Below are 14315 nucleotides of genomic sequence, written 5' to 3'. Positions count from 1 at the left end.
ACAATTTGCAAGTAGCTGAGAAGCACCAGAAACATGAACTACAAGGCATTGTGGGGAATGATGAAGTTTGTATGACATGGGATCAACCATTACCAACAGTTCAAAAAAATAGATGTCAAAAACAGATAGATACATAAGTCCATGAAAAAAGACAAAAGTAGCATGTATCATTGAAACTGCTACACCTATTGATGACAGTGTCTTATGTGCAGAAAGAGACAAAGTCATAAAATACCAGGATTTGCAGGCAGAAATGAGAGCAATGTGGGAGAAGGATACCCATTCAGTTCCAACAATAGTAGCAGCAACAGACCTAATAAAGAAGAATTTATAGTCATACGTAGATACACTACCAATACATGTAATCCACATGACTTACAAAAAGAGGCAATTCCGGCCACATTATGGGTGCTGAGAAGAGCACTCCTAGCTAACGTCAAACACTGAAACAACACTAATTTTATAAACTGTATTCATATCCTGACCTAGGAATGGGGTCCATTCCAGTCATGTTATTAGAAAGAGAAATTAAACTTACTGAAGATACCATATCATCACCAGGATCAGTCAACTTAGCACATGTCATGACACACATAGCTGAAGCCATCATGTCATCCTCAGGAGTGGCTGGCTAGTCACGGGTCTATATTATATCATCGAACGCTTAAAAAAGTGAACGATGAATAATCAACCCCATGTAAGCGAAAGCTTACAATCTTGAAAGCTCAGAACAGAGATTTTTTTCCCAAGGGGAAAAAAATCGCTGTTCCAAAAAAAAAAAAAAAAAATGAAATAATACATAACACCCCCTGATGTGGGGGCTGTGCCCCCCACACACCCCTACTTAAATATACCAACTCCGAGATCGCAGTACAGTGCCAAAAATGGCAAAGCAATGGAAGCAGCCAATAAAAGCCGCTTCACTATTTTGCCTTTTCGTTGTTTTAAGTTCGACCAAGATGCATTCGATAGTCACATGTCTTGGTGTGGGGGAACATCACAAGCAGCAATAGCATCATCAGAACCAGATAGCTAATCGTGTATCCTGGGGTACTAATCAGGAACCTCTATATCAGCTGTCCATTTTTTTCTAGATTCCCAGGAATACTGCAGGGTCAAGTCCAGTAATACAGTTTTACTGCCCTCGAATCCAGTCGTTACTAGTCACCAGCATTATAAACCAGCACTTCCTGTTTTCATATGTTTCTTCAGTGTAACATGCGTTTTTCACTTAAGTGATGAGTACTGTAAGTCCAGTATCATTACCTCCGAGCAATTCACAAAACCCAAAACCTACATCACAGGAGGTCGCCTGCAGACTCATACACTCTAGAGAGTGGAGACACAAGGGAAGAGCTGGAGAGGTCAGGTCATCCTTTAGCTCTCAGACTGGCAACCACATTCCTTGTCAGTTGATGTGTCCAGGAGCCCCATGTGCATACGCAACACCAGACGTAGCATGGTGCATTGCCTGTGAGCACGGCCACTGGTACAGTCCTTGTCAGTTGATGTGTCCAGGAGTTCCATGTGCATAACCAACATCAGACATAGCATGGTGCATTGCCTGTGAGCATGGCCACTGGTACATTCCTTGTCAGTTGATGTGTCCAGGAGCCCCATGTGCATAAACAACACCAGACATAGCATGGTGCATTGCCTGTGAGCACGGCCACTGGTACATTCCTTGTCAGTTGATGTGTACAGGAGTCCCATGTGCTTAACCAACACCAGACGTAGCATGGTGCATTGCCTGTGAGCATGGCCACTGGCACATTCCTTGTCTGTTGATGTGTCCAGGAGCCCCATGTGCATAAACAACACTAGAAGTAGCATGGTGCATTGCCTGTGAGCACAGCCACTGGTATAACAACAGGGAGAAGGAAAAGCAAGCTGAATGGTATCCATGGACAGGAGGAGAAAGGCATTTTTTTTCCTTTTTTTGCTACCAGAAGTTTAGAAATTCTTAAAAAGTATAGAATGCTTGAAAATTCTATATGTTCCTGCTGTAGGGCTTAATAAAAAAGGGGTGGGATATAGTCCCAAAAGTAGGTGCGCAACACACAGAGGTAAACAAGCTTAAATGTTGCACATTTCATTTTTATTCTTAGAACTGTTAAAAGGGACATTCTTGTATGAAACATGATATTGATGTAATAATGTCCATCTTTAATTATTAACCTAATTAGGTTCATAGGTTCATAGGTTCGTACTAGGCTATCTGCCCTAGGGCATTTATAAGCCTAGCCAGAGTGTGTGTGGCTTTCACCACCCCTTAGGATAAGAATACTACGCCCATTTAGGGTTTAGTTTACTGTGCCTCTGTCTAGTAGTGACACAGAGATGACCCCTGGGGTAAACCTATGATCTCCCATCCACTCGTCAAGACTTCTCTTGAATAGAGTTAGTGAGGGGCTCTGCCTAACATGGACTGGGATTCTGTTCCAGAGTGTAGGGAGCCTCTGGGTTATGAATCTGTCCCTCCAGCACGGCCTATTTATTTCTGTGTTGAGGTATAAGTCTCTTGCTCTCGTGGCTCTGATGGATTTGGATTTTTTGAGGTGGAGCATGTCCATTAATTCCGGATTGGACATGGCCTTGTACGTTAGGCATAGGTCACCTCTGAGTAGGTGGTATGTGACTGAATAGAGCTGGAGTTTTTTCAGTCAGGCAGCATATGACATATGTTTAAAACCCTTTATCCTCTTGGTGAGGAACTTTTGGGGTCTTTCCAACTGCTACATGTGTTGGGTAAGATACATCCCAAATGGGGCATTGTACTCAATCATTGGCCTAATAAGAGATGAGTACAGGGGCACAATGACCTCTCTTGATCTAGATGTGAAACCCTTCACGATAAGGTGGGCAATATAGAAGGTCTTCCTAACCACTTTGGCAATGTGAGTGTCATATGAGAGGTTACTGTCAACCTGGGTCCCTAGGTCCCTGATTACCTCAGTTTTTATGCTGAATGTGAAGTGTGATCATTATTTAGTGGTTTGAAAAATGATAACTTTGTGATAGGTTCATAGGTTCATAGGTTTATACTAGGCTATCTGCCCTAAGGCATTTATAAGCCTAGCCCAAATTTTTGTGGCTTACGCCACCCCTTATATGAAAAAATACTGTGCCCATTAGTTTGTAGTGCCTCTCCAGCAGTGACACAGAGATGATTCCCGGGGTAAACCTACGATCTCCCATCCACAGGTCAAGATTTCTCTTGAACAGAGCCAGCGAGGTGCTCTGCCTCACATGGACTGGGATTTTATTCCACAGCATACGGAGTCTCTGAGTGATAAATCTATCCCTCCAGCACATCCTATTTATATCCATGCTAAGGTTTAAGTCGCTTGCTCTAGTGGTTTTGGTGGATTTGGATTTTTTGAGGTGGAGCATGTCCATTAATTCTGGGTTGGACATGGCCTTGTATGTCAGGCACATGTCACCTCTGAGCAGACAGTATGCGACTGAATAGAGCTGGAGTTTCTTCAATCTAGCAGCATATGATAGATTTTGGAGTCCCTTTATCCTTTTGGTGAGGAACTTTTGGGGTCTCTCCAATTGCTGCAGATGTCAGGTGAGATACATCCCGAATGGGGCATTGTACTCGATCATTGGTCTGATAAGTGAAGAGTACAGGGGAACAATTACCTCACTAGATCTGGATGTGAATCCCTTCATGATCAGGTGGGCAATGTAGAAGGTCTTTCTAACCACTTTAGCAATGTGAGTGTCAAAAGAAAGGCCACTGTCAACCTGGGTCCCCAGGTCCCTGATAACCTCTTCTGTGCTTAGTGGATTGCCTCCTATATGGTAGCTTGGGGTTACCTTGTTTTTCCCGAAGGGTATGACTATACATTTTTTGGTGTTTAACTTCAGGCCATGGCTCTGGCACCAGCTATCTGTTTCCGTGAGTCCCTTCTGAAGGATATCCGTGTCCGATGCACTTTCCACTATGGCGCCCAGTTTGCAGTCATCTGCAAACTTTGTCAGCCAAAGTCCTCCCATGTTGGCCTGTACTTCTGAGAAGTAGATGCCGAACAATAGGGGGCCAAGGACCGAGCCCTGTGGGACACCACTTGTGACCGGCTTGGAGTCTGACATAGTGCCAGCAACTCTAACCCTGTGGGTTCTGTCCTTAAGCCAGTTTGCAACCCATCTTGTGACATATGGGTTTACATTTAAGCTGGTAAGTTTTTCTACAATACCTGAGTGGGGTATTGTGTTGAAATCCTTTGCAAGGTCAAGGTAGGCTGTATGGACTGCCTTTCCCTCATCAATGGCCTTGGTGACTGTTTCGAAGAAGTCGACCAAGTTCAAAAGGCATGATCTTCCCTTGACGAAGCCAAACTGGGTCGGGTCCAATGTCTGCAAGTCCCCTATATCTTTGTTTATGAGCTCCATTATGATCCTCTCCATAGCTTTACAGACTAGACTTGTTAAGCTTATGGGGTGGTAATTACCAGGGTCCGTAGAGGCACCGCCTTTGTGGAGTGGGACCACAGTTGCCGTACGCCACTCCTTGGGCACGTATCCTGTGGTAAGGCTGAGATTAAACAGCTGCCTTATGTGTGGGTTTAATTGCTCATTTAGCTCTTGTAGCACACAGCCGGGGACACCATCCGGTCCCATTGATGACTGTAAAAGGACAAAATAAAAAATGTTAAACATCCAGAGCATTCTAGCTGGTAGCTAAGCTGTTGTACCTGTGTGTTATGCATAAATAAGACGATAAGATATGATCTAAGATGTAAGATGGCATTCACATGAAACAAATCAGAAATTCAAGCCCTTATCTCATTCATTAAGCAGCACTGCATAATCCCACTGACTAGAAGCAGTTTTACAGAGGATTCACAAAATATGATTCCAAACAAGGCTAGGAGAGGGCACAAAAATAAATGTATTTTATTTAACAGAAAATGCACATAATATGCCTCAGTACAGTTTCAGGAAAAAGTAGATAAGAAGTATTGAGTCATATGATGTGGCAAGCTGTGCTACAGATGAACTTTGGCAGAAATACAGAGTAGGTGTGAAGCTGCTTGTGACAAGGTGTGTTACTACATCAGGCAGAGAAGGAATGCTGTTGAATGATATGACGTATTTAAAGGGGTATGGCTACCCCGTAAATATCCTAACTTATCTGATAAAATAGCAGCCAGTAATCTCCTAGATAATACTACTAGAACTGAGTAATGTCTTTCATATGCATTCTTCAGTTCTCAGAACTATGTAGGTATGAACATTTTACATGATTAACATTATTTAATGGCATACAGGTATGAACGTTTTCCATCACTGACATCATTTAAAGGAATACAGGTATGAACGTTTTCCATCACTGACATCATTTAAAGGCATAGAGCACATTAGGTTTTATATAGAGCTGTAGTTATGTAATGCCGCATTGGTCTGGATCATTGTATTTTTGTAGACTGATGCTAGATGAGAGCTCATAGTCTCTGGGGTTACTAAGAGTCAAGTTGAAGGATTAAGATGTGCAAGGAAATGAAGAAAAGATAGAAGTGAGTGGGAAAGGGTTGTGTTGAGAGTAAACAGAGAAGATTAAATCATTTTAATTGACTATCAAAGTAAAGAAAAATAAAACAAGCAGATTAAAAGTGTATGGCGAGAAAGGTTATGGGAAATGTGTCATGATATGTAGGTAGTAAGGACAGAGAGGAGAAGGCAACAAATGCTTGTAGGGTGATCTTGGCGAGGGTTGAGAGCACATTACCTATAATGTGTGCAGGGGTAAATTTAGAATGAGTACAGACCTCCAGCTATGTTCTATGTATGGATAGGCCTAACTAGGGGTAGTTACACAAGCAGAGCCCGTTCTTATTTACCTGCTGCTAAAGCTTAGCTCTGCCATCTACTAGTTTATCTGTGAATTTTATTTTGACATGTGTGCCTTCTGTGGAAGGTTGGGCGCCGGGCTGGCAACTCGACACTGTAAAACTCCACTGTCAATCATGAGCGGACAGGTGATCCCTAACCGGGAAAAAGCCGAAAGAAGAAGAAGAATGGATTGAGTTCCAAAGTTTAGAGACATAATATGAGTATAGTTAGTCACCTGCACTATTGTTGGATTTACTTGTAAGTAAGAATGATTTGTTATTGTATCTTAGGTCTCTGTTACAGGAAGGATCCCTATCAACTGATCAAGTTTTCAGAAACTCAAACTCCATATGGTCCAGACCATATGATCGAGTTTTTGAAAACTCGAAGATTTTGAATGCAGATCGGGGTACAGTGCAGATTGGGGAATTTAGACTTTTCCTAACTGTAGTACAAGCTCGGAGTTGGTGCGGCTGTGGGGTGCAGCGGGACATAAACTTAAAAAAGTAGATTTTTGTGCGTGTGTGTGCGTGTGTTTAATAATATTTGAGTTTCGGAAACGCGGTCATATGGTCCTGACCGTATGAATGTGGAGTTTCTGAAAACTCGGTTATCTGACATAGATCCATATAATATGAGCGATCACTAGTCGGGTGTATGATAAGCGATGGGGAACTTCTAATCAGTGTAGTGTTTTTAAAGAAGCGCAACGATTGCAATGGGTTCCCAGTAGTTTTAATAATATTTTTGAATGAAAACTAAATCATATCCCTTATCCCGTTCCATCTGGAAACACGTAATTTTGGTTAATGTGCTCTGACAACATTGTATTCCATGGAGCTTAGGGTTACCATCTGTCCCACTTTGCGAGGGACAGTCCCTCTTTGGGCAGTTGTGTCCTGACAAAAAATTTAAAAAATGGCAAATGTCCTGAGATTTTAGGACAAAGTTATTTCTTATATTTTATGCAATAGTTGCATAAAACAGTTATTCTGTATCTAAAATACCTAAATGTTATAAGAAACAGAATATGCAACTAAAATGCTACAAGAATAAGCTTTTATTCAGGCAAAAAAGTTAAGTTCTATCCTTTATACTGACCGTGGGTATGGGTCAGCCTGTAAAATCTGATGTTTGTCCCGAAAATGTCCCACTTTGGCCATTTGAAAAGGTAGCAACCCTAATGGGCTTTTCTCCCCCAGGCCTCCGCCAAGCTATTTTTTTGGCCCAGTCGGACTTTCCCAGGAAAAAAAATGGAAAAAATAAATAAACAGTAAATGTACTGTATTTAACAATTTGGTGATGCATTTATGGTATTAGAGTTTAAGTAGGTCCAATTGCGCTCACTATAAACAGATGTGAGCCAAGTTTCTGCACACATGGTCGCATCATCTATGTATAATTAATTCTAAGGAAATCTGGACTGGCTTCAAACGTATTGCATATATTCTTTATTCCTCTGGAGAAAGATCCTGAAATTAGCGTACGTTATGAAAACACAAGTGCAATTCAATATTTATTCAGCCACTGAGGTATTACAGCAATTTGTCAGATCTAAAGTTACAAGAAAATCTCCTCCATCTGTTGTCTTTCCTCTTAGAATTAAATATGTAATATTAACTTTATCTCCGTTCAAAAAGTAGACAAACCAAAATACTATACTTAGCCGTAACAATACCTTTAAACGCAGTCTTATGTGCTAACATAGTTACAAAAATGCTTATTATTACATTATTCATGCAATTGTTTCTGCATTAATAAATCGAGTTGCCTAGTCAGAAAGTGACTCAAAAGTGAATCTTCCTTTCACTGTAGTTTAGCCACATCACCTGGTTCAAACCGTGGGGTGGCCCCCTAAGGTATAAGAAACTGCGAGAAAGGTGTCTAGGCAGGGAAACAGTTTATGAATGATGGGATTCTAGCCATGAAACCAACTTGTTTGAGACAGAAACTGCGAGAAAGATGCCCTGGCTAGAAGTAGATTATGAATGATGAGGTTCTAGCCCAGAGACCGGCTTGTATGAGGCAATGGCATGCTTAACTACGTGAGTGTGTCTGTCTCACTATATGTTTTTTAGGGTTCCTTTTCAAATGCCCAAAGTGGAACTTGCGATCTTGCCTGACAAAACATTCCCACGGCCACTGCAAACGACAAAACTTCACTTTTATGACAAAATAAAAGGGACAAGTTGGTAACCCTGTGTGTTTTTGCAGCTTTGGGGTTGCAAACTGGGTGTGTTCCCTGACTAGCACCATGCAGAATTATTTTGCTAAGAGCTCTATGAAGCGTTATTATTTCCACACACGGATTTCTTTAGTTAGTATGTCTATCCTAGACCACGTAAGAGATGAAGGATTTGCTGTAAGAGAAGCAAACGGACACTCCCTGAAAGGCATCAAAGGAAGGACACAGATAGACACTCCCTCAGGCTGCACCTTTTGCATAAGTGACTGAGTACCCAAATGCATGTCCATGTGAATACGTGATACTGAAACCTGCAAGACCAAGGTTCTCCTGTCAGGTGGAGGGACTGTCCGCTCGGAATGTGTGGGAAATAAAGAGTTATTGATCTAAACTAAAGTGAGAGCACCGATAAGCGTGGCACCTAACACTGCGAGAAGGAAAAAACTGTGACTTGTGAAAAGGACAAGGATCTCTTCAGAGTAGCGATCAGTTTAGCATTCATTCAGAAACGTGCTTCTCAGCCCTTATAGTAAAGTACACAAGCCTTTTTAACAGCTGTAATCTGAATATCCCCCTAAGGTCGGCGTGGCATGGCAGTAAGAAACTGAGAACCCCCAAACCCGAAGAAGTGACCTCTCCCAACAAGTCGGCAGGTAAAATAAAGAGTCACTCAGTGGGCACACATCGCGCAGACAGTGCCCAAGAGCAGGTGTCCGCTGGTGGCAGTTATTGAACTCCGGACGATCTGCAAATGAAAGCCTGACAGCCTGCACAGTTACTCAGGTAACACTTTCTAAATATGAAATTTGTCTTACTATTGTAAAAGCTGTTGCTAGTTGTATGTTCGAGCTCCATCACTGGGGGTGCCACTTGTCAGTAATTAAAATATAATTTCACTGCAGCTGTCATTTTAGTCTTAATTCGCGTTTTTAAGTATATATGTGGTTTTCGAATTTGTTTGATGTTTCATATTTTTGAAAAATGTCCGTTATTTTTTTTAATGTTGTAGAAAAACATGATTTCTTTATTTTGGACATGCTTTGCACTTTAAGACCCCCGTTGGTGCCTGCGGCATTTCCAACCTTATTATTTTTACTGGTCATGTAGTGATTAAATGAGTCTGGGTTTCTCTTAATTCAGTTGTAAATGTTTTTTTTTCCTACTATGTAGAAAAGAAAAATTGTTTCCTTATTTTGAACATGTCTTGAACTCTAAGACTCCTTATTAAAACGCACGGTGAACCCGACTTTTCCAACAAGATATCTTATTATCTTTTATTCTAACCATGCTGGTTATGCAGTCACCGTGATTAAATGAGTCTGGGTTTCTCTTAATTCAGTTGTAAATGTTTTTTTTTTTTTCCTACTATGTAGAAAAGAAAAAAATGTTTCCTTATTTTGAACATGTCTTGAACTCTAAGACTCCTTATTAAAACGCACGGTGAACCCGACTTTTCCAACAAGATACCTTATTATCTTTTATTCTAACCATGCTGGTTATGCAGTCACCGTGATTAAATGAGTCCGGGTTTCTCTTAATTCAGTTTTAAAAAGATTGTTCGGTTTTCCCAGAAAATGACCGGCTTTAAGGATTCCTCGAAGACCTTCGTTTGATCTTATCTAGTACCCTCTGCCGTTTTACATCACTGTGCCAAGCTTATTGATCTAATATAGCCACGTTTCCCCTAATGCATGTTCAGAGCTCTGCTGTTTTAATATTATGTTACTATTCATGATGCAGAGTTTTTTTCCTTACTTACTTGCTTTTTAATTTTTGATTTACGTAAATTCGATGTCACCTATTCCCAGGGGTCCACTGCTTAGGGACAGCTGTACAACAATGTGATGCCATTTTTCTCTTATGATAACTTAGTTAATGTTCTCCAACATCTGGTTTATGCAACAGAGAAAAGGAGTTAGAAAAATGATGGATAGCTGTTCGGATGCTGTGACCGCTCCTTAATCTTATCTGAAACTGGCACTACTGCCTGGAGTATGTTTTGGTTGTTTTAAAAGTACAACTATACTGTAGTGGAACAATACAACACCTTGCACAAATACGATGTTAAAAGGAATATAATCATATGTAAAAAAAAAAAAAAAAAGCAGGTTAACCGCAGCGCACGTATATGGATGCGGGGGCGCACGTATATGGATGCGCTAAGCAACAAGGCAGTATAACAGAAAAAGGAATATCTCTAAAAAAAATCAAGCCTATCAAAATAAAAGGTCATAGCTCTCAACCTTCCATCTCCAAAATGAGGAACACTTGCCTTCATAATGTGGAACAAATAGGTAAAATGTGGAACGCATACTAATGGCTTACTAACAACTTCAGCTAGGAAGGTCATAGGATGGTTAAAATATGCTGGTTTTACTTCTAAAGACAATCTTTTAATGAATTAATATGATTAATTTCTATTTACCATGGATTTCACTTAAAAAATCCTAACATTGAATGTGTGACAGACTCTTTCAATGTGGAACTTTGAGGAACTTCGAGGAACATGAACTTTTTAAGACCCCAAATGAGGTACGTTCTTCGTAATGAGGTACACTTGAGAGGCATGTAAAGGTAGATATTTAAATAGAGTAATATAACAACACACAATATATAACAATGAATTGATTAATACAACCTATGCCACGCTGAGCTATTGACTTAGCAACATAAATTCCCATGAAGATGTCCAGTCCACAAAGTTTCTTAGTTTATGAACCCTTCAGTGTCTTTGTAATATTACTGAAACGCTGCCTGGGGTAATTTCTGCTTGTTTACAATACAGCAAGTATATCAACAACCATAAAAATTTGATACAAAACAATTAGAAACTGATTTTTGTAACAAAAATAAACAGAAAATTTCTAGACAGTTTTATTAAAATGAATAATATTAACTTTAAAATACTTTCAAAGTGTTTGTCTTTTCCCGGTTATGGATCGCCACAGCAGAACTCTGGTCTGCTAATGATTGGCAGTCGATTTTTATGGTGTCGAGTTGCCAGCCCAACACCCAAACTTCAGTGAAGGAACGCCCATTCACGCATGTCTTTCAGAGACCACTCGACCATGGGGAGGACATGCAGACTCCACACAGAAGGCACTCAAGTCGAGAATCGAACAGGAGAACCTCTTGCGGTGAGGTAACAACGCAACCGCTGTACCACTGCAGAAGTACAAAATACCTTCAAAGTGTAACAACCATAAATATAACTGATAGTTTTATGCATAAAGACATTAGCCAAGGAGAGACAGAACTACTTTTTTGTTTCTCTACTTTTTTCCATCTCAGACATATTCATGCTAAGCACATTATAAATAAATAAGTATTATTTATAGTTAATTCTATCTGCAGGAGACATTTATTAAGCGAGCTCATACAAAAGACATTGATGACTCATGTAAACCTCATGACCATTAGAATTTAGGAATTTATCTGTTAACACGGGTACATGAATGTATTTACCCAGTTAGTCAATACACCACTTTTGCCATAAATTCAGTTCTATATACTTGAAATAAAAATGTTATACCATTAGTTCTACCAAGAATAAAGATATTGTGGTTGATGCACGATGCAGGCAGCCCATGTATTATATAGGATAGCCTGGCTACTGTATTGTTGCATCACTGTTACTCTTTGCATTGTCTAATATGGCCAGGAGTTGTGAGTCAGATGCTGCCTCCTTGCCAATACATGGAGTACAGCACCTGCCTCTATCTATCACTGTCATCTCCTGCAGGCAGGTCCCCACAGCCTTCTTATGAGGCTTATCCCCAACTACTGACTCCAGTACTGTCCTTCAATAGCAGTCCCCTGCTGTATCGGTTTGCATACCAAAATGTGTAACATTGCACAGCCGCACGTCATGCTGCTCATTTTCAGAGAATACTGTAGGGAGCCACCAGGGGAATCTAAGCAGTGGAACTGGGCCTTTATCATCCCAAACATATAGCTGATGGTGGTGAAGGTTTGTGACAGTGCAAGGGCTATGCATTCTCTGCCACAGTCGTGAAGGTCTGCAACAGTGCAAAGCGCCATGCATTCTCTGCCACAGTCATGAAGATCTGCGACAGTGCAAGGGCTATGCATTCTCTGCCATGAAGATGTGCGACAGTGCAAGGGCTATGCATTCTCTGCCATAGTCGTGAAGGTCTGCAACAGTGCAAAGTGCTATGTGTTCTCTGCCACAGTCTGTGGATTTTGTGAGCGGCATTAGCAATTGCTCCAGGGCATATCTAGTAATGATAATAAGTTGTTCCTTGCACAAATTGTTGATATAAGTCACACATATGCCAGATGGGAGGGTGGCCTAATGGTTAAGGTGTTTGCCTTACAAACACAAGGTGCAGGGTTTGAGCCCCACAAGGGATAATTGGCTAGGCTTACAATGGCTCACAAGGGCAGTTAGCTTAGTACTAACCTATGAACCTATGTATGAATTGTGGTCACTGAAATTGTATATTATAGAGCTGATGGAGTGGAATCCCTTACTGTTGATATACTATTATTCCTGTGTCCCTTGTGGGGCCTTGATGGTAATGTGGGTGCAATCCATGTTACCATGTATCTCAGGAGGATGGCTAATGCCATGCTGTTGTTTCTCTCCTGTGTGATATGTGAAAACCACATGCAGTATGTTGCGTCATATGCTATCACATGGCATTGAGAAACTGGCATAGATTCCATGACACAGATACCTGGGATACTCCCACCATTTCTCCATTGGCTGTTGGAAAGTCCCTGCAACAAGGATTATAAGTGTTCAACATGCCTTGGTGTTAACAGATAAATGATTGCAGGCAGCACAGGTGCCTGCATGTGAGGGTAGCACATGTGTACAAGCTCCTGTATGGTATCTCCGTTCACACTGCAGTTGCCCACTATGTCCATGTTATGGAAATGATGGAAAGTTAGGCCTGGTCTGAACCTTCAGCAGCACTGAGAGTAATGATTCACACCACTACAGCTACTGGCTGGGAGGACAGCCTCAAACAAGTACATTTAAGTTAATCCTGCTGCTACCCTGGCATCACGTGCAGACCCCGTTGCTGTTCACCAGGATTTTATGGCATGAATCTGCACTAGTGGTCACGAATCATTATGCATCTTTTACACATTTCTGAATCACTTCACCCTGCAGCTTACCGCAGACCCCGTTGCTGTTCACCAGGATTTTATGGCATGAATCTGCACTAGTGGTCACGAATCATTATGCGTCTTTTACACATTTCTGAATCACTTCACCCTGCAGCTTACCGCAGACCCCATTGCTGTTCACCAGGATTTTATGGCATGAATCTGCACTAGTGGTCACGAATCATTATGCATCTTTTACACATTTCTGAATCACTTCACCCTGCAGCTTACTGCAGACCCCGTTGCTGTTCACCAGGATTTTATGGCATGAATCTGCACTAGTGGTCACGAATCATTATGCATCTTTTACACATTTCTGAATCACTTCACCCTGCAGCTTACCCTTATTTGCATTTGCCGTTGGTATCATGTTAATACACAACACAAATCTGAATAAAATGCATTTATTTAACATTTGTTACAGGAAAATCCAACTTGGAATTAAACCAATTTTCAGCAGAGGCCTAGGGAGAAATGCTCCAACATATGCCTTTATAACATGGGAGGAAACTGTAGCACCCAGAGGAAACCCATGCGAATGCAGGGAGGATATGCAGATTCCACACAGAAGGCATCCTAGCCGAGAATCAAACTGGAGAACCCCTTGCTGTGAGGCAACAATGCAACCACTGAACCACTGCACCATCTAAATGAGTGCTAAATTGAGAGGTTACAGCTGAGGTATGCAGTGAAGTGGTGGGGATACTGTGAGTAGATCAGCCATGATGTAGGAGGCTTTTGACTGTAGACAAAAAGGACTATAGCTTATCCTTATTTAAGTTTTGAAGATATGTGAAGTAGATTTTTTTTATTTTAATTTTCTATTTACTAGTGTTCCTGAGTTATTTAAAATATTGTAAACTGGGGGCATTTATTTTAGCTATGTTCTCTATACTTTGCTCTTTGATTCATTGTTTTGTTCATATGGGTAGAGGAAAAAACAGCAGTCGCTAGCATCTCTTACGTCATGGTTAACCAACTCACAGCTCTTCCTACCCCCTCCCACAAAAAACAAGATCATCTTCTTCTTCCCTAATGAATTTACTCTTGGTAAGACTAAATTTAGAATTACCTCCTCAAACAACATCAGAATACAGCTTATCTTCAATACCAAGCTGTTAGGTGTCACCATCAATGAAAACAAAGAATT

At 41.0% G+C, this 14315-nt stretch overlaps 1 protein-coding gene across 1 annotated transcript in view; it reads left to right on the top strand.

The window, feature by feature from the left end:
• Nucleotides 1–8302: 8302 nt before the first annotated feature.
• Nucleotides 8303–14315, top strand: part of LOC122812363 (beta-1,3-galactosyltransferase 2-like) — a 146422-nt gene continuing 140409 nt past the window's right edge. Inside the window, exon 1 of the mRNA XM_044084795.1 lies at nt 8303–8809. The gene's annotated coding sequence lies outside the window, so the exon portion shown is untranslated. The remainder of the gene's footprint in view (nt 8810–14315) is intronic.

The sequence above is a fragment of the Protopterus annectens genome, chromosome 9.part0 (assembly GCF_019279795.1).
Source record: "Protopterus annectens isolate FY-2018-M chromosome 9.part0, PAN1.0, whole genome shotgun sequence".
NCBI classification, from domain to species: domain Eukaryota; kingdom Metazoa; phylum Chordata; order Ceratodontiformes; family Protopteridae; genus Protopterus; species Protopterus annectens.
The sequence above is the reverse complement of the archived record's forward strand: the minus strand, read 5'-3'. Positions and strand labels throughout refer to the sequence as shown.